The sequence below is a fragment of the Protopterus annectens genome, chromosome 13.part0 (assembly GCF_019279795.1).
Source record: "Protopterus annectens isolate FY-2018-M chromosome 13.part0, PAN1.0, whole genome shotgun sequence".
Classification (NCBI taxonomy): Eukaryota; Metazoa; Chordata; order Ceratodontiformes; family Protopteridae; genus Protopterus; species Protopterus annectens.
The window spans coordinates 1,332,598,284-1,332,621,564 of NC_056747.1; the positions used below are offsets into that span (position 1 = coordinate 1,332,598,284).

General features: G+C 38.9%; 1 protein-coding gene across 1 annotated transcript in view; it reads left to right on the plus strand.

The window, feature by feature from the left end:
* The window catches only part of LOC122788286 (sodium channel protein type 4 subunit alpha-like), a 1,768,016-nt gene that overhangs the window by 175,733 nt on the left and 1,569,002 nt on the right, over nt 1-23,281 (plus strand). The gene's annotated exons all lie outside the window — the stretch shown is intronic.

Consider the following 23,281-nt stretch of genomic DNA (forward strand, 5'->3'; position numbering starts at 1 on the left):
AATGGGCATCTGAATAATGCCAGCATACAGGGGGTTCAGCTTCCTAGTACTCTGTCAAGCCCCCCACTGTGGGCAATAGTGTTGGCTCCAAATCTTACTAGTGTCTCTGACTTTCACGGTTTAAATAACTGAGTGATGCTGGATAAAATGTGTTATCATAAAAAGAGGATCTGAAGGGAGCCACAATTCCTCAGAGGGTAACACATCCAGCAGAACCACCACAGATGTATAAAAAAGAAAACAAAACAATGTCCCATAGGTGAACATGTGTATGATGGAAAATGTATTACCAGACTGTGAGAAGAACCCAGTTACAGAAATGTCTGGATTTTCAGGCATGTCTTGAATACTGCAGCTGTGTATAATGGTGCAGTATGGTTATAGCCGGATAAACATACAGCTGATATGTACTAATATGTGGTAGTCTGAGCAGTATAACCATCTATGTGTACAATACTGAATAGTGCCATGTAGACTTTAACAACTAATTTATATTGGTTCATGCATATTAGCAATGCAATTACAGTGTATGTAAGTTAACTGTAACAAATCCTATACCTCCCTTAAGCAGCACTAGTACCTGTACTAAACAGTGTCTCATACTATAATAAAAGGCTTTGTCATGCTAGTAAAATAATGTTCTATGTAGAAAAACTGAACAGTTATAATTAGCATATTAGCTAATCACCAATGGGCACCTGTTACATACTTGTAGGAAAGGTTATATGATTACATAACAGGAGACGTGATACTCGGTGTATTCCCAGCAGTACCTTACACAGGTAAAATGAACTATATAAAACATGCCTTATATTCACAGAAACAGATTAGTAACTGCACATGTAAATGAATATTAAGGACATGTAAATGTACTGCATTGTTTTCTTGTAAGATGCATGTCATTAATGGCCGTGAGTTATGGGCTTAGTGTATCTCCATGTACATTGTAATACATATGGCAGGTGTGTGTTGCTGATGCAGTCATGGGGTAATGTTTGATATGTGCAATTGCCATTAGTACAAGATTACTGGAGGTAAGTAAAGAACTTGTGCTCCTCTGTCTTCACAGGATGTTATTATGTGATTTATGGGGAGTGATGTTATAATAAGATATGCTGATCACATGTGACCAAAACTCAAGTACATGGAGTATACAACTTAACAGTGATACTATTGGATAATAAATGTTTTTTTTTTTTTGCTAAACAGCTTAAGAATGTCATCACCATTAATTTGTATACTAAGTAGGAGTCTTTGTCACAATACATTTCTTATAATACTAGTTATCCAAGTTAACACTATGTATTCTCAGCTTACAATAATAAACTTTAATTATGGTGTATCTTCCACACACACTGTGTAGTTTAGTCACCAAATTAGTAATGCACATTGAAAATACCTATTTAATTTTTTGCACACAGTTAATCTCTTTTGAATTGCTACCCTGATACTTACAGTGGATATAAAAAGTTTACACCGCCCAGTAAAAATGCCAGGTTTTTGTGATATAAAAAAAATGAGACCACAATAAATAATTTCAAACCTTTTCTCACCTTTAATGTGACCTATAACCTGTACAATTCAACTGAAAAACAAACAAATCTGTTGGGGGAAAAAATATAAAAAATAAAAAATGTACGATAAGCTGGTTGCATAAGTGTGCACACCCTTAAACTAATACTTTGTTGAAGCACATTTTGATTTAACACAACAACAGAATTCAGTCTTCTTGGTAGGAGTCTATCAGCATGGCATATCTTGACTTGGCAATATTTGCCCACTCTTCCTTGCAAAAGTGCTCCAAATCTGTCAGATTATGAGGGCATCTCTTGTGCACAGCCCTCTTCAGATCACCCCACAGATTTTCCATTGGATTTAGGTCTGGGCACTGGCTGGGCCATTCCAAAACTTTAATTTTCTTCTGGTGAAGCCATTCTTTTGTTGTTTTGGATGTATGCTTGGGGTCATTATCGTGTTTAAAGGTGAAATTCCTCTTTATCTTCAGCTTTCTAGCAGACGCCTGAAGGTTTTGGGCCAAAGTAACTGGTATTTGGAATTGTTCATAATTCCATCCAGTTTGATTAAAGTCTCAGTTCCAGCTAAAGAAAAGCAACACTGAAGCATGACACTGCCACCACCGTACTTCACTGTGGGGATGGTGTTCTTTTGGTGATGCAAAGTGTTGTTTTTGTGCCAAATGTACCTTTTGGAATTGTGGGCAAAAATTTCAGCCTTGGTCTCATCAGACCACAACACATTTTCCCACATGCTTTTGAGAGACAATGTATTGTTTTGCATATTTTAGCTGGGCCTGGATTTTTTTTGTGTAAGAAACGGCTTCCATCTTGCAACCGTACCCCATAGCCCAGACATATGGAGAATACGGGAGATTGTTGTCACATGTTGTACACAACCAGTACTTGCCAGAAATTCTTGCAGCTCCTTCAGTGTTGCTGTACGTCTCTTGGCAGCCTCCCTGACCAGTTTTTGTCTTGTCTTTTCATCAATTTTAGAGGGACATCCAGATCTTTGCACTGTCACTGTTGTCCCATATTTTATCCACCTTTTGATGACTGTCTTCACTGTGTTCCATGATATATCCAATGCTGTGGACATTTTTTTCTACCCTTCTCCTGACTGATACCTTTCAACAGTGAAATCCCTTTGATGCTTTGTTAAGCTGTCTGCGAGCCATGGCTTTTGCTGTAGCAGGCAACTGAGTACATGTTAGGAAAATCCTGCTAGGACAGCTGAACTTTATTTGGGGTTACTCAGAGTCTCTTTAATTGATGTCAGGTGTGTACCCAAGAAGACTGAATGTAATTAAATCAAAAGGTGCTTCAGCAAAATATTAGTTTAAGGATGTGCACAGTTATGCAACCAGCTTATTGTACATTTTTTATTTTTTATATTTTTTTCCCCTAACAGATTTGTTTGTTTTTCAATTGAATTGTACAGGTTATAGGTCACATTAAAGGTGGGGAATGTTTTGAAATGGTTTATTGTGGTCTCATTTTTTATATCAGAAAAAAACTGGCATTTTAACAGGGGTGTGTACACTTTTGATATCCACTGTAGTATGTTAGTTTGCCATGCATATAATTCTATTGTTTAGTGGCCTGTATCTGTAAATCTGCTAGGAAAATGTGAACTCACTTTTAGCTGCAACAAGAATGCAGTCATGCTCCACATAGTGTGTGTTAACCATCTTATTTTGGACATTAGCTTTTTATTTGAAAGCTTCAATGTCCAACATACCACACATAAGACACTTTTCAATTAAAAGATGTAAGTTATAATTATATTTTGACTATAAGCAATATTCATTCCAGATGTGGAGACAGAGTATAGAGGTGTAATTGACGTAACGTACCATACCATTCCATCACAGGAGATGTCTGACTGTTCACTGTTGCAGTAGCCTTAGCTATATGGGCTATATCCTGCCAAGGATATAACAGCTGGCCAACTTCCAAAGTTTCAAAGGCAGCTTCCATGCACCCAAACCACTAGTCCACTAGTTGGCTTGAACTGAGCTGAAGAAAAAGAGAGGTTTGGGTTCAAAGCCCTTCAGAGCTTTTACGCCAACTGAGAGAAGTAGGCTAGGAACCTGAAAAGGTTAATGATTTGAAATTATAAATAGAAGTCTTCACCCTGGCAAGAAAAACATCCAAAAATAAGGGGTGGGTGGCAAGAGGGAGGCAGCGGCTACTGTAGCAGTGATCATTCTTAAAGCTGCTATTATGGTAAGTTTACTTACACAACAATACCACATTCACCATTTTGATCACTGCTGCAGTAGCCTTAGCTATATGGATAGATTACATAGCTTAGACTAACCAAGATGAGGAGGGATGAAGGTACAGTAGCCCCTGGAGTATGGTTCTAGCAAAGCCTGTCCTAGACCTGAATCTAGATTGTAGTGTGTTGTAGAGGTATGTAAAGAGGTCTGAGTTGCTGCTTCTAGACTATTTCTAGAATCTAAACTTTTCCAAAAAGCCACAGATAAAGCCATGGCTGTGGTAAAATGAGCCTTGCCTAGAATTGCCTTGTTGTGATGGCTATAACAAAAGGTAACAGCATGAGACAATCACTTGGAAATAGTTTGCTTTGACACAGGTTGCCCTTTTTTCCTTATCTTTACAAGAAAAAAACAAGTGAAATATTTAGCTCTATCAAGAAAGTAAAAGAGCTGTATGTGGATGTCCACAGTATGGAATATCCTTTGTTCTTCATTCTTAAGTTTTAGTGTGAAGAAAGAGAGAGAGAGACAGTTACCTTGTGTCAAAGTAAACTTGGATGCTACTTTCAGCAAAAATGAAGGATTAGTTGATAAGAAAACCCTCTCTTTGTGAAAAATAAGATGAATGACTTTGTATATATGATAAATATCATTGTAAACCTGTGCAATGTGTGCATAATGTACTATACTACAACATTGTGGCATCAGAGTACACTCTGAATACACATTAGGATACATTTATGTCAGTAAATCATGTATAGTACATGCATCTGACAAGGACTCATATACCCAACTACAGCTGAATGCAACTCTGTAGGATCTCTGTATCCAGATATAAGATGTCCACTTAGGATGTCTAAATTGCAATATCATTATTTTGAACTGCCTGCAAAAACAACTTGAGTTAAAGAGACTGAAAGGGACCCGAGCAACACAGACAATGAAAACTCCAACTTTCTACAATGATTTATGCATTCCTGATATTACACTATTAGGATAGCAAAAAGCACTTGGCTCAAACTCTAACAAACACGCATCATCATTAGCAGTACAAACCATTTGCTAACCATGAATTAAGCTCAGTACAATGCTATAATATTCATTGCATTATTTGCTACAGTTTCTGGTAAACATAATGCTTATTAGGTAGCCTGTGTATACCACTGCTGTCATATTGCACATCATGTGTTTGTATGTAATTATATAAGTTTTCTACAAGTATGCAACAAGTACTCAAGGGTAATACGTCAACCAGTACTCTGCATGTTATGTCCCAAGTTCTCTACTCTTATAAATACAATTTCTACAAATCGTATCATTGATAAGGTGCAAGCTGGCTGCTATTATTGTTCAAGAGTGATATGTAAGTATATTATTACAGCTTCACATTATTATCATAGATGAAACACTGTTTAATTATGTTGCTGTTCAGTACTCTATAAACACAAACTGATATTACTCCGGCTACTGCATACTAATAGATAACAGCTGTATGGGTAAACAGGCATGACCATGCTGCAAAGTACTTTAACTACTTGTTATACTGTAGACATACCAGCGAAGATCGGGTATCTGCAGCACCACTCAGCTGTCACTCTGGTGGTAAATCCTGCATCATATGCATATTCCTCTGCAAGACGCTTTTGTGGACAGGTGTCTTTCCAAGTTCTCCTCTCCCTGACAGCAAGGTATTCATGCAAAGTACAGTTGTGTAAGTGAATGTACCATAACAGCAGATGTTTGAACTATCACTGCTGCAGTAGCCTTGACTTATATGAATTATCTCCTGTCAAGGATATAGTAGCCAGCTTCCAAATCTTCAGGGCACTGTCCATGCACAAAAACTGTCAAACAGCTCCAGCTGAGCTGACTAAAAAGATAAGCCTGGATACCAAGCCCTTCAGACCTTTCATGCTAACAGAGAGAGGGAGGTTGAGCCCTGAAAGGATAATGCTAGGAACAATAAAATATAATTATTCACACCTTGGTATAAACAACACACCAAGAAAGAAGGGGGATGGAGAGAGGAAGAGACTACTTCAGCAGTAATTATTTGACCATCTACTGTTATGCTAAGTTTACATACACAACTGTGATATGTAAATCATATTGGTCACTGCTGTAGTAACCTTAGCCTTAGCTATATGGGTATGTTACCCTAACTTACATTTGCGAGGGGGAAGGGGAAGGGTAAAGGAACCCCAGGAGAATGGTCCTAGTGAAGTCTGATCTAGACCTTGAGAAATCAAGTTGTAATGCCTTGTGAAAGTATGTCTAGAGGGCCTATTTGCTGCTGCTGGAATACTTCTAGAATCGAACCCTTTCCAAAGACCCATAGATGAAGCCAAGGCTCTGCTAGAGTGGGACTTGACCCTGTCTGAAATAATTTTGCTGTGGTGAGTATAAGAAAAATTAATTGCTTAGACAACCACTTGGAGCTATTCTGTTTTAACCCAGGTCATCCCTTCGTACCATTACAAGAAATGAACAAATGATCTGAAGTTCTGAAAGATTTAGTTCTTCCAAGATAGTACCGGAGTTGTCTGTGGACATACAAGGTATAGAGTGTTGCTTCTCCCTCATTTTTAGTTCCAAAAAATAAAATGAGAGGATGGTAGTTTGGCTTAAATTAAACATGGATACCATTTTACACAAAAAGAAAGATTTCTTCCCAAAGAAACCCTGTGTCTGTGGAAAATGAGATAGGGTTGACTTACCATAAGAGCTTGCAATTAGATGCCCTTCTTGCAGAGGTCAGAGCTATCAGTAAAACTGTTTTCCATGTTCAGTACCTCAAATTAGCTTCTCTAACACAAAATTAAGATGCCAAAGAGGGGCCACCAGTTTTTTTTTTTTTTTTTTTTTTTTTTTTTGAGGATTCTTATACAAAACCCCTTTTTACATGAAAATGCATTGACAAAGAAGGATCCATAGGCAGACATGCTGAAATGGCCAACAAATGAACCTTGGTAGAGGAATAAGAAAGGACATAGGATAGTAATTTTAGAACCAGAGAAAAACTAGCCCTGAATGGGTGCTGGTTATGTTGTTGGCACCAACTACAAAACCATATCCATTTACTAATATATGATTTTCCAGTAGAAGGCTTTCTTGCTTCATTTAGTACCTGCTACACATTTATTTATTATTTATTTACTGGCATTTTTTTACCGGGAAGTTCCACTGTGCAAGAGAACCCATTTTCAGTGGAGGCCCGGGGGAAAAGCTCAACAGTATAATAGTACATAAACTATAAAAGAATTAGAAGATGCAAGCTGTATTCACAAAACAGACACTGATATACAATAGCTGTAAAAGTGTGCAAACACATGATATGTACAGATTTCTATAGGTAAAAGTTACAAACTAGTCAAGTGATTGCAATATTAAACGCTAGAGGTAATATGCTGAAGAAAACAATAACTTAACAGTATTATCAACATGTTTTGAGGGTACAGACAGCAGAGTGGAGTGAAGGTGTAGATCACATCCTCAGTAAACAGGTGCCTAAAGGGAATTAAGACTCTTTCATTAAGTCAGTCAGCTGAAGTTGATTGGGATTGGGGTGTATCAAACACCCCCTGATCTTGTGTCAGCAGATCCATTCTGTGAGGAAGCTTGTGGTAATTTCCCCTGGCCATTTCTAAAAGAAGGGATAACCACTGTTGCATGGGACAGAAGGAAGTCACCACAATGATAGGTTCATACGTTCATAGGTAAATACTAGGCCAGCTGCCCTTGCAGGCCATTTTAAGCATAGACAGTTTCCCATTTTGTGCTTGAAATAACCTATCCCACTTGGTTACAGATTGGCCTTACCCATCCCAGGGTCAATAATTATATATTACCTGTAATGAGAATAACCGAGATCATACCTTAGATAATTTGAGGCAACCCATGTATGGGATAAAGCATTTATGAGCTCCAGCTGTTACATTTGTAGTACAGGGGTAGTCCTTAGGTAAAATGTCTGTTTCGCAACCATAAATCTACGTTGTGGTTAAAAATGGACAGAAACAAACTTTGTTTTATGTGGATGGGGAGTCTGTTCCAAAGTAATGGTATTCTGTGCAAAATATCTGTCCCTCCAGTCCAAACCATTCTGCTGATGTTGCAGAAGACCAGGAACCACAAAAAACTACTAAAAAATTCCAAACCCAACCTGGAGGAGAGGAACTTAGAACAAAACAAAACGCAGTACAAACCACGGTTTTATTAGAAACTTTACCAAGCGCTTTTGTTCGAGTATATCTAGGACTTCTTCTGAGTGCAAAAACACAATAAAAATGTCAATTTAAATAACGCAGCACCCAGTCACATGACAATGAAACATCCAATCATGTGACATGAATAAAATGAAAAATCATATAATAATACAAAATAAGCATTTATAAAAAATAAAAAAAATATATCACTATTATGCCACATAAGACCTCATTTTTAAAATGCTGGCTATACTAATTTGATCATTTAGTCCAGGATGTATGCAAGCATTTAGTTTAATTTGCCAAGATAGTTTTTTAGTTTTCAAATAGTCTGACCGCGGGCCACCTCTTGGATCCTTGGAAACCATGTCTACCAAAAAATTTTAAAAAATTGTGTAAAGGAAACAGTGAAATATGTTTAAATAAAACATTCTTATTCCACTTATTTTTGATTTCATAGCAATGCTCGTACATACGGTCTCTTAAGTCGCTGCTCGGTCTTACCAACATATAAACCAGAACAGTCTTAACATTTAGCATTATAGACCACATCCTTAGAATTACAAGTACAATGGAAAGAAGTTTTTACAACATATTGATTAATAATTAATGAGTTAGAAACAAAAATATACCTACAATAGGGACAATTGCCAGACTTGTGAGTACCATGCTTTTAAAGCTAATAGACCAGGGGTTTACAGAATTGTATTCCAAGTAATTTTTAATAGACCTTCCTCTTCTGTACACAACCTTAGGGTAACTCCCCAATAAATCAGAAACTGCATTGAAACAGGAAAAATATTCCAATTTCTCCTTAGAATAGAGATTATTTCCCTGCATTCAATAGTAAAGGTTGTGACAAAAGAGTTCTGAAACTGTTCTGTATCAATCATGTCTGCAGATTCTCTCTTAAATGCTTCATTATTTTCAGCCAACCATAACAGCTTATAGATTCCATCGAATCTTTTCCTACTCACATCCTGAAAAAAATCGGAAACCAACTGCCTAGGATAACCACTTGCTAATAGTAAATCTAACAATTTTGTGCCTTCCTTACTACAGGTTACTTCCTCAGAAATCGTTCGAGCTAGTCTAACAAATTGCCCTTTTACCACACCTCATTTTTGATGAACGGGGTGCCAACTAGTGTAATGCAACAGACTATTTGAATAAGTTGCTTTTCTATAAATATTACTAACATATTTCCTGTTAATTTGAACATCCAAATAACTAATACTGGAATTGTTGGCGACATAGGTAAATTTCAAAAAATAAGAGCTTTAGATCCCTAGATTGAGTATTTCTGATGCAATTTGACCTGCTTATGTGCAGTAAATACATCAGTAATGGGTCAGAGGATGCCTTGTATGCCAGGCACAGGTCACCTCTTAGAAGTCTGTAGGATACCGAGTATAGTGACAGGGCTTTGAGTCGGTCCATGTAGGACATGTTGTTTAGGCCTTGAATACTTTTACTAAGGTATCTCTGTGGACATTCTAGTTGTTGCATGTGTCATAGGCTCATAGATTCATTGGCAATTACTAGACTAGCTGCCCTTGTGGACTATTTATGCCTAGCCAATTTCTCTTGGTGAAAATCAAACATTGAATTGCTTGTCTGTGAGGTAAACACGTTACCAATTATGCCAACTCCAAAAATTTGAAACTGCCCTGAGTGAGGACAGATACACTCCAAAGGGAACGTTATATTCAATGACTGGCCTAAGGAAGGCTGAGTTAAGGGGGACAATGTAACCAAAGGTATATACACAATCCCTTTGTTTTTTAAGTTGCACAAAATAGAAGGACTTTCTTGAAACAATAGAGAAATGTTGGTTAAAAGTTAGACCACTGTCCACATAAGTTCCCAAAATCCCAAACAAATTGGTCAATTCTTAGGGATGTACTGTCAATGTGATAGCACCCTGGGGTAGATGACTTCCCAAAGGATACAGTTATGCCATTTTTGGCATTCAGTTTTAGTCCACGTTTTTGGCACCAGTTATTTATTTTGGGCAAACCTTCCTGCAGGATGGCTAAGCCATTTAGGGATTCAATGACTGCTTCTAGCTTACAGTCATCTGCTACCATAGTCAGACAGAACCCTTCAGTATTGACTTTTACTTCAGAAAAGTCAATGTCAACCAGGAGATGTCTCAGCACAGAACCCTGGGGACTTCACTGGTGACTGGTCTGTTTGTGGAGTTAACTTCCCCAATTTTGTTTACCTGCATTCTATATGTGAGCCAACTGGCAATCCAGTGAATGATATAGGGAGGTAGTCCCAGTTTAATTAGCTTTTCTACTATGTCTGAGTATGGAATTATGTCAAAAGCTTTGGCCAGGTCAAGGTATGTGGTGTGTACCATTTTGCCTTCATCCATTGCTTTGGTGACTTTTCAAAAAATTCACCAGCTTGAGGAAGCATGACCTACCTTTGAAGAATCCAAAGTGAGATGGGTCCAGTGATTGGAGGTTACCTATGTCCTGATTAATTAATTCCATGAGAAGTATTTCCATGGCTTTGCATATAAGGCTGGTCAAACTTACAGATCTGTAATTGCATAGGCCTGTGGAAGGTCATCCCTCATGCAGAGGAATGACTGTAGCTGTTCTCCATTCATTTGGTACAAAACCTGTATGGAGTCTGAGACTGAACATTGTTGTTAGGGGTGTGGCTAAATCATACATCATGTTGTTAGGGGTGTGGCTAAATTGTGCTTCATGATATTTAAGATGCATCCACGGATATTATCCGGGTCTATTGATGCAGTATGTTTAGCTTTTGATAGCACTTTTAAGAGTTGGTCTTGTTCGATAGCTGGAGGTAAGCCAGTTTCAGGTATATGTTGAAGGGACAGACGGAGGGAGACAGGAGTAAAGTTAGACCTAAATTTATCAGTCAGTAGGTTCACTATATTTTCAGCCTTAGTGTATGTAATATCGTTCACAAGCAGATCAGAGCATTGCTGCATTCTTTTTGAGATTACAAACACAACTAAAAAAATGCCTTGTGATTGTCTTTGGCTTGGGTAGCTATTTTAGCCTCAAACTTGGCTTTGCTGGATTTTATTAAGCTCCCGAGTTGTTTGTTTATTTCGGTGGCAAGGGCTCTAACATTCTGAGAATTACTCCCCTTACTTTTGATCAAAATTCCTTTCCTTTTATTATAAAGCTTGTTGATATTGTGCTTCCAACAAGTGAATTTGATTCTGGAGTTTGCCCTGCACTTGTTCCTACGGGGCACAGTTGCATCTCTGCAGCTGTTTACATGCTGGTATAGTGTGGTGATGTACATTTCTGTGCATTCATTGGTGTTAACTGGGTTTGCAGAGGGATGTGAAGCTTGCCAGTGAATCACTTAGAAGTAGGTAGTTTGTGTTAAAGAAATTTCTAAATGTATCTTGGGTAGAAGGGATCTCTGGTTTCAGTTTTATTTTGAAGGAGACTGCTTTAATGTCAGACCTAACAAGTGATCAAGATACGCAAAGGATGGTGTAACATGCTCCAGTTTTATAAGGACAAAATCCAGGATGTTATTCCCTGAGTGGGTACTCTGATTAATTGTTCAAAGGTATTTGTATTGACAAAGTCCAGGAACCTCTGTGCTTGGACACTAGTGGTGGTGTAGGCCTTTCATTCTGTAGTTGGATAGTTTAGATCACATAGGAAAATGATATTGGGTTTAATACTGTGTGATTCTACTTTCTGTAGATAGGCATTGTGGGTTTTCTGTGTCATACAGGAAGTTCAATTGCTAGCTACTTTATGGTAGAGGACCTTTCTGTTGGTTATTTGGACATGAAGAAGCTCTAGTGTATCATGCCATACCAGCCTTCATGCGAGTCTCTTCTGGATGTAGATTGAGACACCTCCACCTTTTCCCCTCCTGAGCAGTAGCTGGCTTAAATGTGTGGTAGGAATTATAGCCCTGTACAGCCAGAGTGCGCTCTGATGTTTTAAACTGTGTCTCATCCACTAGACAGACATCAATGTCTTCCAAGGTGAGAGGGGCTTGTAGGGAGTGGAGTTTCTTGTTTAAGCTCCTAGCACTGATCAGCAACACCTTTATGGTTTCCTTTGCTTGTTACGTTGGTAGGTTTATCAGGTTTGCATGGTCTAAAAAGACATTATGGCGTGGACAATATCTTTGCCAATAATAAAAACCCTAGAGGAAACAGATGCCGGCCATCTACAAGGAAGCAGTGTAATCTGTTAATCATATCCCCTCAGGCTGACAAATGTTGAACTCCCTTTGACACCAAAAACTAAAATAATTATTGAAGTAATTATTTTTGCTAACATTACAGCATTACTCTTGGGGAAGGTAGAATGCTGCACAATGATAGACTCAAACCTACCTTGGGCACATAGTCTGAGAGCTCCATCATGCCTCTCTTCATATAGTCCAGCTAGTTGCACCTCATGTCATTGACTCCGGCATGAACTATGACACAGTCATACTGGTACTTGTTGTTCAAGGATTTCAGTGCATGATCTGATGGAGCTTGGCACCATACAAGTAACTAGCTGTCACTCTTAATGGAACATGTGGGTAAGTAGTGTGGCCTTTGTGATGATGCTCCAAGTTACATGAAGATATGGAAACCAGATATCATGACGTGATGTTTATGATGCGGGTTGTAATGCACACAATGCACAGAATGTCGCAATCAACACCAGCCACAGTGGTATTTACTGTGCCTTCATGTCTTGCCAGACTGGTGAAGTTATCGCAGGTATTATCCTTGCAACAATCTCATTCCCAGCATGCCTCAGTGGCATGTCTCACACTCATTTTCTATTGCAAGTCTTGTGCTACCATATCTCCCTGGCCCTTTGCCTCTGCTGCCTGTGGACACATTTTCCACTCTGTTCCCCCCTCAACATTTTGGTTACAGTCCTGTGTTACTCTATCCCATAGTAACCTGCAAATGATGACAACTATGCAGTTTCATACTCAACAGTCAGAAGTGTCCGTTGCAACCAGCATGTCCTATCAATAGTAGCATATGACATGATAAAAAAAAAATTACAAAAAAAAAAAAAAAAAAAAAAAAAAAAAAGAAAAGAAGCAATCTCGTGTTTTTTTTCAGTACCCAGTACACTCTAATGAAGTTACAAATTTCACTTTTTTACATGAGTTACAATCATTCCGAATATTTCTATGAAACCAGCAATGTAATAGCATTTATATGCTGCTGTCACAGTTTAATGTTTATAGAAAAAACATTACCAGACCGAAATTCCGCTGTGGCGACCCCTAACCGGGAAAAGCCAAAAAACACAACAATAACAACAACAACAAGGAATCACACAGAAATCCAACAACTATCACAAGATATTTGAGACAAACAAATCATTCAGAGGACTCTTACTGGAACGACAATATAATTTTTCTGACATGAACTCTACTAAAGCCAAATTCAGTCCCACTCAAAACTAGAATCACCTTTCATATTAAAGATACTAGTCACTATCAAAGCAGTCAAAGAGAGGACTAGAATTGAAATCAAATAATACAGAAGACAGCAGAAGTGCATTTGTCAAATAATACTTTTTGTCTATCTATATTGCTTTTATGTAGCAGTAGCACATTATGGCTATATAACTGCAGACATCACCAATCTATCACTGTTAACTCATTGTGGCACTACAAAATGCAAATTCAATGCCACAGTTACATTGTATCGATAGCACTTTGTGTGCCCTACCCTTGCAGGCTTAAATGAAACACGGACTACCTACACAACATGTCCTGTAGAAGTGAAGCAGAACAGACTGCAATTTAAGCTCAGTGATTTAAGAAGCTCAAGTTGACGGAATGCTATAGGATATGATCAGATCATAGGTGCAACTGAGACAAGGAAAAAGATAAAGTAATACCAGTGGACAATATCATCTATAGCTTGGTGTTCAAAATGGAAAAAGTAGCTAATAGATTTAGTTTGGTAGGCTTTCCAGCAATTCAAATGAAATAAAAATAACTCTATATTCTAAAAGTTACAGAGGCATGACCAGCATCTTTTAAGAAAGCTGTAGTCACATTATTAGCCAAAGAGGGTAAAGCTTCACAATGCTTATCGAATGTACCACTGTAATACTCTGATTTGGTCAACTAACAGACTGAAAACAACACTGTTAAGTACAGTTTTGTATTTGTTTTTTTTTTCTCTAGCTGTAAAAGTTAGTTGCATTTCCATGGTCCTTCATTTCTTCAGAGCTTCGCAATGCAGATTATGGTGTTGCTTTCATCTAGTCCTGAATATGCTTTTGTTCTCCTCTGTTTTGCTATTGCAACTGGCTCCAAACCAATGCCAACTTCTCCCCTTCTTTTGGGTTACTATGAAATCTCCTACAACCTGAAACTATGCTACAAAGTGCACACATTTAAAAATTTAAACTCTCCACTGTTAGATCTGATGAAGTCTTAAGATTACACTGCATATCTAAGATATATAAAGCCATATTATTTGAAACAAATAAGTTAGCCCCACATACTTCTTTATTTTTGTCTTTATATGGGACTAAGTAATGGTTTAGCATTTCTGCATGTACTTGGTTTTGACCTGCAGTCTGCATCTGTATTAAAGATCATATGCAATCATTTTTTGTACAGACATGCAGTCTTACTCTTTCTTCTGGGATGACACATTGATTTTCTGCTCTGCAACTTCAATTTACTGGAGATTCTGTTGTTTCAGTTTACTGTTATTTCCTGCTTTCAGACTTTGGCTCTCCATGGACTTGCTAGGGTAGCATTTTCTGTCTTTGCATCATCATTCTCACTTGGATGATGCAAAGTTGGATCTTTCCTGTACTTCCTATACTAGTGGTTGGGTCCTCTCTTTTTCTGTGTATGTAAATATCATGTCAATGCTAAATATGAGAAGAGTGCAGTATGTCCATTTATTAATGGAACAAAGTTTGCATTAGCATGCGTTTTCTATGCAAAATGAACTATAAACTATGAAACTCTGATACATGGCATTAGTGTCTGACTGTAATCCTCTGATTTAGTAGAAAATCAAGTATTACAGGAGAAAACGTATAACAAAAAATCTGGGGCGTGTTGCAAAAATCATGGAAAGATGAAAGGTAAAATTCGGTAACATTTGTCAAAAATCCGAGACAATTAAGATTTATAAACTTTGTACTGCATGTGATGTGTTTGTGTGACAGTGAAACAGCAGTAGGCTTCACATTTGTTTTCATATGAAAGGAAAGCAGAATACATGGGGATCTGAAGACCAGAATAACAAATAAATGTGTAACTAACCTTAAAATTGAAGACATAAAATACTTTGTAAAGCTGCCTCAAGCTGAAAAGCCTGTCTCTGTAGGCCTTTCTCCCTTTAGCTGACTAAGTACGGAATTCAGTTGTCCCTGATGTAATGTCACATAAATGAACAAATAGGAGTTCCTGCAGAATGATCAGGGAGGGCAGATCATGTTATGTCTATGAGGAGCATTTTTGGAAGAGATTTCCTTAAAAAGAAAAGTGAGAAGGCAAACCTAAATGAAGAAAGCCAAGGTAATCAACTACTGAGGGAAATTAATTTTGGAAACAGACTTGGATTTTGCCAGCTTTCACAATGCACTTAAGTATCAGGAAGGAGATTAATTCCCAATGTTAAGGTCCTTTAGAGACTAAGATTTAAGTTAGTACCAACCTGGAGATGTACCCTTTTCTATGGTTATTCCTGTTTAACAGCACCAACAGGTGTGAAGTGGGTAACTGTATACTAGAGTTACTTGACATGGACATCTTAGTGTGGGATTACAGCAATCATTCATATCAGCACTATGCAATATGATAATTTTATAAAACAATACGGTACAGTACGGTAGATTGCAATGTCATCTACGGTACAGTACAGTAGATTGCAATGTCATATGACATCACAATGAAGTATAATCACAGGCAGTACATTAATGGTAAATAGTATGTACCATGATTGCACTCCCATATCAGGAAAAAGGCAAGCATGTTAAGCAACTTTCTGATATCATAAAGGTGCTTAACAAGCTTTTGTTATGCACCCCTAAACACTGTTAAGGTCTTATGCTAGGGATAAACAGAGAACAGTGTTGCCTGGCAAAGAACAGCAGCAGAAGGTAAAAGCTGTAAGAACTTCAATATGCCACATTTATAAACAAAAACTGTGGCAGAATGAACTAACATCTTTTAAAGCTATTCATTCTTTGGAGGAATGCTTCATTTCTGCCTCTTGTCTTTTTGACAGTGTTAGTGTTTTATTGCTTTTCAAAGGCTTTGACAGCCAATAAAACACTATGTGCTCCTATGCTTTATTTCTGTAATTGGTAGAACACGGGTTAGATAAAGCTGCATGTACTACCAGGAATTATTACTGAGTCTAACTAATCATAAAACTATATTATGTGTTCCCAATGTTCAGGCCAAGATTCACCTCTCAAGCTTTGTTCTCAAGGTCAGTTTATTGACATTCATGTCCCAAACAGAAAAGTTGGTTGTGATCAGAGACCTGATCATAATTATCTATATAAAGGATAGCATAGGCAATCCAGATAGTATATTCTGTAACACAAAATTCCATTATAAAATAAAAGAGTTTACAACAAAAATACAGTTATGGTATAAAATCATCAAAACCGATTTTGTTGAAGCTTGCTTCATTTCAGCTGACACAGCAAAAAGTCTTCGCTGAAGAAATACTGATTTTAAAATCACTTAAATAAAATGTTTTCCACAGTGCTGGTAGAGACACTGGTACCATACTGTCTGTACAAATGAAAAAGTGAGTCTTCTGTGATTCAGAGAAGAGCAGTTTCCCAAATGTGGCAGTCTCAGGCTATTTTCAGCAAATCTCTGATTGTCTTGGCCCAACATAGCATAATTTAATGAAGAGTGCACTGATACATCTAAAACTATACAGTGATTTAACAGATAATAATATCAATGACAAGACAATGGATGCAATAAACCAGCACCAAGACTGGACAAAATACTCCAGTAAGAGAAGCTAAGCAATAACAGCACAATTATACACACAGTGTAAAGGTAAATACCATTGAATTAGACACTTATAAACCACTACATCACCTAGGGAGAGTTTTGTAATAGTATAGCAATAACCTTTAGGTCACTTCCATCAGTCCTTGTCTGACTCATGCCGTGCAGCTCTTCTTGATTTTCATGGAAGACCTTGATTCTGACTTCCAAATTTGATTTGTCTCCCTGCAAAATTTGTGATTTTGTGACAAAACAGGGAGGACTGCAGTAAATATGTGTAATGTGAGTTTTTTTTTTTTTAAACGGCATTTAATACAAAGAATTTAATTTTACCAGCTCTCTGGGTAAATTTTACCAATATAGAACAAGGCATGCCTGAATTTGAACATTACTTCTGATTAATTCAACTTGGTATCTAGATTTTTAAAGTAGTCAAATACTCTTTTTCTCACAAAAAGCAAATACTTGTTTTGCACCACTACTAGTTCCAGTGCTGGTGTGTGCCCCAGTCCTCTGTATAAAATCAGGGTTTACTCACGTTATCTCATGTTATCTTCAGGTCTTCATTTATGACACATAAACCAAAAAGCATTAAAAATCAGTCAGTGTCAATCAGCAAGGTGGAAGGGCCAAACATTGTTCTCTGGACATTGAGAGGAGTTTTAAACTCAGGACAGGGAAGGATTTCATGAAAAAGGAAAGGATATTGGCATTGTGCTATCGCAAGCTTCCATATTAAAGTCCTCTTGTTGTTATTTTACTTTGGTAATGATTTTTACAGCAGCATAAAAAGATGACAGGACCCTAGACATTATTCTGTTTCTGAAATATCCAGGAAAGGTAAGCAAGTTATGAAAAGATCACCCTTCCCAGAATGCCCTAACAAAAAACAATCAACTCCTCGACTGGGTATTTAGTTGTTAACACTTTTGAATGAGTATAAAATATACAGGCTGCAGTACTGTATTTATGGAGAACTGGCATACTTTCTAAACTACTTAACTGAAGTGGTGCCTGCCATAATGGGGTCTACCCCTTTTCTGCACAACAATGTTTTGTGTCAATTTCATAAAAGACGGCAGTAACTGGGGTCAGTCACATTAGCTGGATCTGTATAGAGACCAGTTCGTTCTGCATCCCTTATAAAAAGGAAACAAACAGTTCACTGAACTTTATAATGAGCCTTGTTCTCTCTGCTTTCACTATGACTGGACGAAAGTGAATGCACCAAGGATCTGAAAGAAATTGCCAAAACACACAATTTTAAGCATTTTTTTCACCCCCCCTCCCCAGGTGGGGGAGAAGCCTCCACACTCTCCAAACATATACATGCCAACTCCACAGTGACACCAATTTGAAAGGGGAAATCCTTCCCCAAGGAAAACAATTCCAGCACAAGTTGCAACAGTGATTTCCTATGGAGGAGCTGTGCTTGTTGATGAGTTGAACCTATGGAGGAGCTGTGCTTGTTGATGAGTTGAACCTATGGAGGAGCTGTGCTTGTTGATGAGTTGAACCTATGGAGGAGCTGTGCTTGTTGATGAGTTGAACCTATGGAGGAGCTGTGCTTGTTGATGAGTTGAACCTATGGAGGAGCTGTGCTTGTTGATGAGTTGAACCTATGGAGGAGCTGTGCTTGCTGATGAGTTGAACCTATGGAGGAGCTGTGCTTGTTGATGAGTTGAACCTATGGAGGAGCTGTGCTTGTTGATGAGTTGAACCTATGGAGGAGCTGTGCTTGTTGATGAGTTGAACCTATGGAGGAGCTGTGCTTGTTGATGAGTTGAACCTATGGAGGAGTTGTGCTTGTTGATGAGTTGAACCTATGGAGGAGCTGTGCTTGTTGATGAGTTGAACCTATGGAGGAGCTGTGCTTGTTGATGAGTTGAACCTATGGAGGAGCTGTGCTTGTTGATGAGTTGAACCTATGGAGGAGCTGTGCTTGTTGATGAGTTGAACCTATGGAGGAGCTGTGCTTGTTGATGAGTTGAACCTATGGAGGAGCTGTGCTTGTTGATGAGTTGAACCTATGGAGGAACTGTGCTTGTTGATGAGTTGAACCTATGGAGGAGCTGTGCTTGCTGATGAGTTGAACCTATGGAGGAACTGTGCTTGTTGATGAGTTGAACCTATGGAGGAGCTGTGCTTGTTGATGAGTTGAACCTATGGAGGAGCTGCGCTTGTTGATGAGTTGAACCTATGGAGGAGCTGCGCTTGTTGATGAGTTGAACCTATGGAGGAGCTGCGCTTGTTGATGAGTTGAACCTATGGAGGAGCTGCGCTTGTTGATGAGTTGAACCTATGGAGGAGTTGTGCTTGTTGATGAGTTGAACCTATGGAGGAGCTGTGCTTGTTGATGAGTTGAACCTATGGAGGAGCTGTGCTTGTTGATGAGTTGAACCTATGGAGGAGCTGTGCTTGTTGATGAGTTGAACCTATGGAGGAACTGTGCTTGTTGATGAGTTGAACCTATGGAGGAGCTGTGCTTGTTGATGAGTTGAACCTATGGGGGAGCTGTGCTTGTTGATGAGTTGAACCCATGGAGGAACTGTGCTTGCTGATGAGTTGAACCTATGGAGGAACTGTGCTTGTTGATGAGTTGAACCTATGGTGGAGCTGTGCTTGTTGATGAGTTTAACCTATGGAGGAGCTGCGCTTGTTGATGAGTTGAACCTATGGAGGAGCTGCGCTTGTTGATGAGTTGAACCTATGGAGGAGCTGCGCTTGTTGATGAGTTGAACCTATGGAGAAGCTGTGCTTGTTGATGAGTTGAACCTATGGAGGAGCTGTGCTTGCTGATGAGTTGAACCTATGGAGGAGCTGTGCTTGTTGATAAGTTGAACCTATGAAGGAGTTGTGCTTGTTGATGAGTTGAACCTGTGGAGGAGCTGTGCTTGTTGATGAGTTGAACCTATGGAGGAGCTGTGCTTGTTGATGAGTTGAACCATGTGGGCACTTGAAGCAGAAACATTCAGTCTTAATACACTAATAGTTTACCTGTTCTTGCCATGTAAGATTTATGTTTCCAGTTAATGCGCAAAGCTTATAGCAGTCTTCCCCCATAAGTTGGCTGTTGAAGGCAGAATGCTGTCAGACTGATTCAGAGACTGAGAAAAACACCTTGGCATGAAGGATGCATTATAATTTATATGTCATATTTCTACACTCTGCTTTTTAAGACTTCATAAACTTTTAAGGTTTTCATTTGCCATAGTAGCTGTTTCTCAGGTAATGATTCTGTAATACAAATCCCAATCCCATTTTGTTCTCAAAAGTTCTGTCAGCAGCCATTACCCATTTTTTTCCCCTTGATCTTTAAAGATGCTACCAGTCTTCATTAAGTGTCATGCTGTCACATCAGATAAGGGTATTTTCTACTCACAAGACTAGAAACTATTAACTGGCTTTACCCAAGGTCTCAAAATTGCAAACACATTTATCTACTACTGTCTAATAATGCATTATTCTGAATCCGAAACTAAGTGTACATTGTTAGTGACATATCCATGGCAACAAATATTCTTGGTTTACCCCTAAAATTAAGCAATAAATGCATGTCAAATACATAGTTCGCCAATGGCAGAAAATGATCAATGTCAAAATGTCTCACATACATATTTTTTTTATTATTTATTTATTATTTATTTATTTACTTATCTTATTTCATTAATTTCATTTTTAATTAGGAATGTCTAGCTGGAAAGTTTCATTTTTCACAGAAATCATGGGAAGAAAAAGTTCAAATATTACAAAACTTAAAAACAAAAGCATATTTGTTGCCAAGTAGTAATAAAACCTGTACAGCAGTATAAAAACTGTAAATATAGGTGAGCATATTTACAGTTTAACCTGTCATGGCAAGAAAATTATTAATTGTGAGATATAATATTAAACAGCAAATCTGTCAGTAATTAAACAAAAACAATTCAAATGCAAGAAATATAGGTTCCCGAAGACATCTATAAGCCTAGCCAGAATGTGTTGGCTTTCGCCACCCCCTTAGATTAGTTCCATGTGCCTCTGTCCAGCAGAGCCACTGCAGTGATCCCCGGGGTAAATTTTCTGTTCCCCATCCACTCATCAAGGTTTGTCTTGAAGAGTGTTAGTGAGGGGCTGTGTCTAATGTAGATTGGAATCCTTTTCCAAAGCATGGAGAGTCTCCTGGACAGGAATCTATCCCTCCAGCATGTCCTATTTATCATTGTGGTGAGGTTTAGATCCCTAGAGCATGTGGCTCTTGGGGATTTGTTTTTTTTTTAGGTGGAGCATGTCCATCAGTTCTCGGTTGGACATGGCCTTGTATTTCAGGCAGAGATCACCTCTGAGTAAGCTGTATGCAACTGAGTACAGCTGGAGTTTCTTCAGTCAGGCTGCATAAGGCATATGTTTGAGGCCAGTAATCCTCTTAATGAGGCACTTCTGTGGTCTTTCCAGCTGTTGCAGGTGTCTTGTATGGTACATCCCAAATGGGGCGTTGTACTCTATGATGGGTCTGATGAGTGATGAGTAGAGGGGCACAATAACCTCTTTTGTTCTAGATGTGAACCCTTTTGTGATTAGGTGGGCCACATAGATGGATTTTCTAACCACCTTGGCAATATGATTATCAAAGGAGAGATTACTATCTACTTGGGTCCCCAGATCCCTTATTACATTTTCTGTATTTAGGGGACTACCACGTATGTGGTAGTTTGCGGGTACTTTGTTTTTTCCAAAGGGGATGACTATGTACTTTTTGGCATTTAGCTCGAGGGGATGATTTTGACACCAGGTATCCGTCTCAGTGAGACCCTTCTGGAGGATGTCTGTATCAGCTGAAGAGTCAGTTATGGCCCCCAGTTTGCAGTCGTCTGTGAACTTGGTCAGCCATAGTCCTCCAGTACTTGCCTGTACCTCTGAGAAGTATATACCGAACAGAAGGGGTCCCAGGACTGAGCCCTGGGGGATGCCACTTGTAACTGGTTTAGAGTTGGACCTACAGTCTGCAACTCTCACCGTGTGGGTTCTATCTGTGAGCCAACTGGCAACCCATCTAGTGACGTAGGGGTTTATGTTCAGGCTGGTGAGCTTGTCTATAATACCAGAATGGGGAATGGTGTTGAAAGCCTTTGCGAGGTCTAGGTAGGCTGTGTGGACCACCTTTCCCTCATCTAAAGCCTTGGTAACTGTCTCAAAGAAGTCCACCAGGTTTAGGAAGCATGATCTGCCCTTAACAAAGCCAAACTGGATAGGGTCTAATGTTTGAAGGTTCCCAATGTCTCTGTTAATGAATTCCATGATGATGCGCTCAATAGCCTTGCAGACCAGGCTAGTCAGGCTTATAGGGCAATAGTTCCCTGGGTCTGTTGTGGTTCCACCTTTGTAGAGCGGGATAACTGTTGCTGTGCTCCACTCTATGGGTACGTAGCCTGTAGAGAGGCTGAGTTTGAACAGTGTGTTTAGGTGAGGGGTTAGTTAATTTTGGAGCTCATGTAGGACACAGCCTGGGACACCATCTGGTCCCATTGAAGCTGTATTTTTGGCTTTGGATAGGGCTGTTTTAACCTGTGTGTCAGTGATTGCCGAGGCACTACATTCTTCTGGTATGGTTATGGGCCCTTTAGGGGGTGAGAGTGGGGTGAAGTTTGCACTAAACCTGTCTTCCAGAATGTTGGCAATATCAGTCAGTTCAGTGTATTTTGTGCCATTCTGCACTAATTCAGAGCAGATCTGAGAGTTTCCACCTAGGTTCTTGACATAGCTAAAGAATGCTTTGTGGTTATCTTTGGGGTCTTTGGCAATTTTTCTTTCTAAGTTAGGCTTGGATAATTTTATAAGGGATCATAGTTTCTTGCTGATACTGATCAGGGATGTCTTTCCTTCTTGGGATTTTACTCTTTTCTGCACTAGTTTCCTCCTTCTATTGTATAGCTTGTTTATGGCAGGGGTTCATCAGACTGGTTTCCTTTTCTTGGAGGAGTGAGTCTTGGTTTTGCTTGTGATAGCATGATCCATACGTTCTTGCAGGTGCTCATAGAGTGCCTTTGTAAGGGATTCAGCAGCTTGGACAGCGGTGTCCTTTAGCATGGGGCTGTGAACCTTTCGACCTTGGTCTTAGGTAATGTGAAGTTTGCTTTTGAAAAGTTTTTCACGGTGGTTTCCTTGATTGGGGCTGGGGTTGGAATGTGGATATCCAGAGTGATTAGTCTGTGGTCTGATCTAACCAGCGAGGGTGTGACCTCTGGTGTAGAACACCGGTCGCCCATGTTGGTGATGACCAGCTTCAATATGTTGTCACCTCTGGTGGGGGTGTTGACCAGTTGATCCAGGGCATTCGAGTTTATAAATTCTAGGAAGCGTT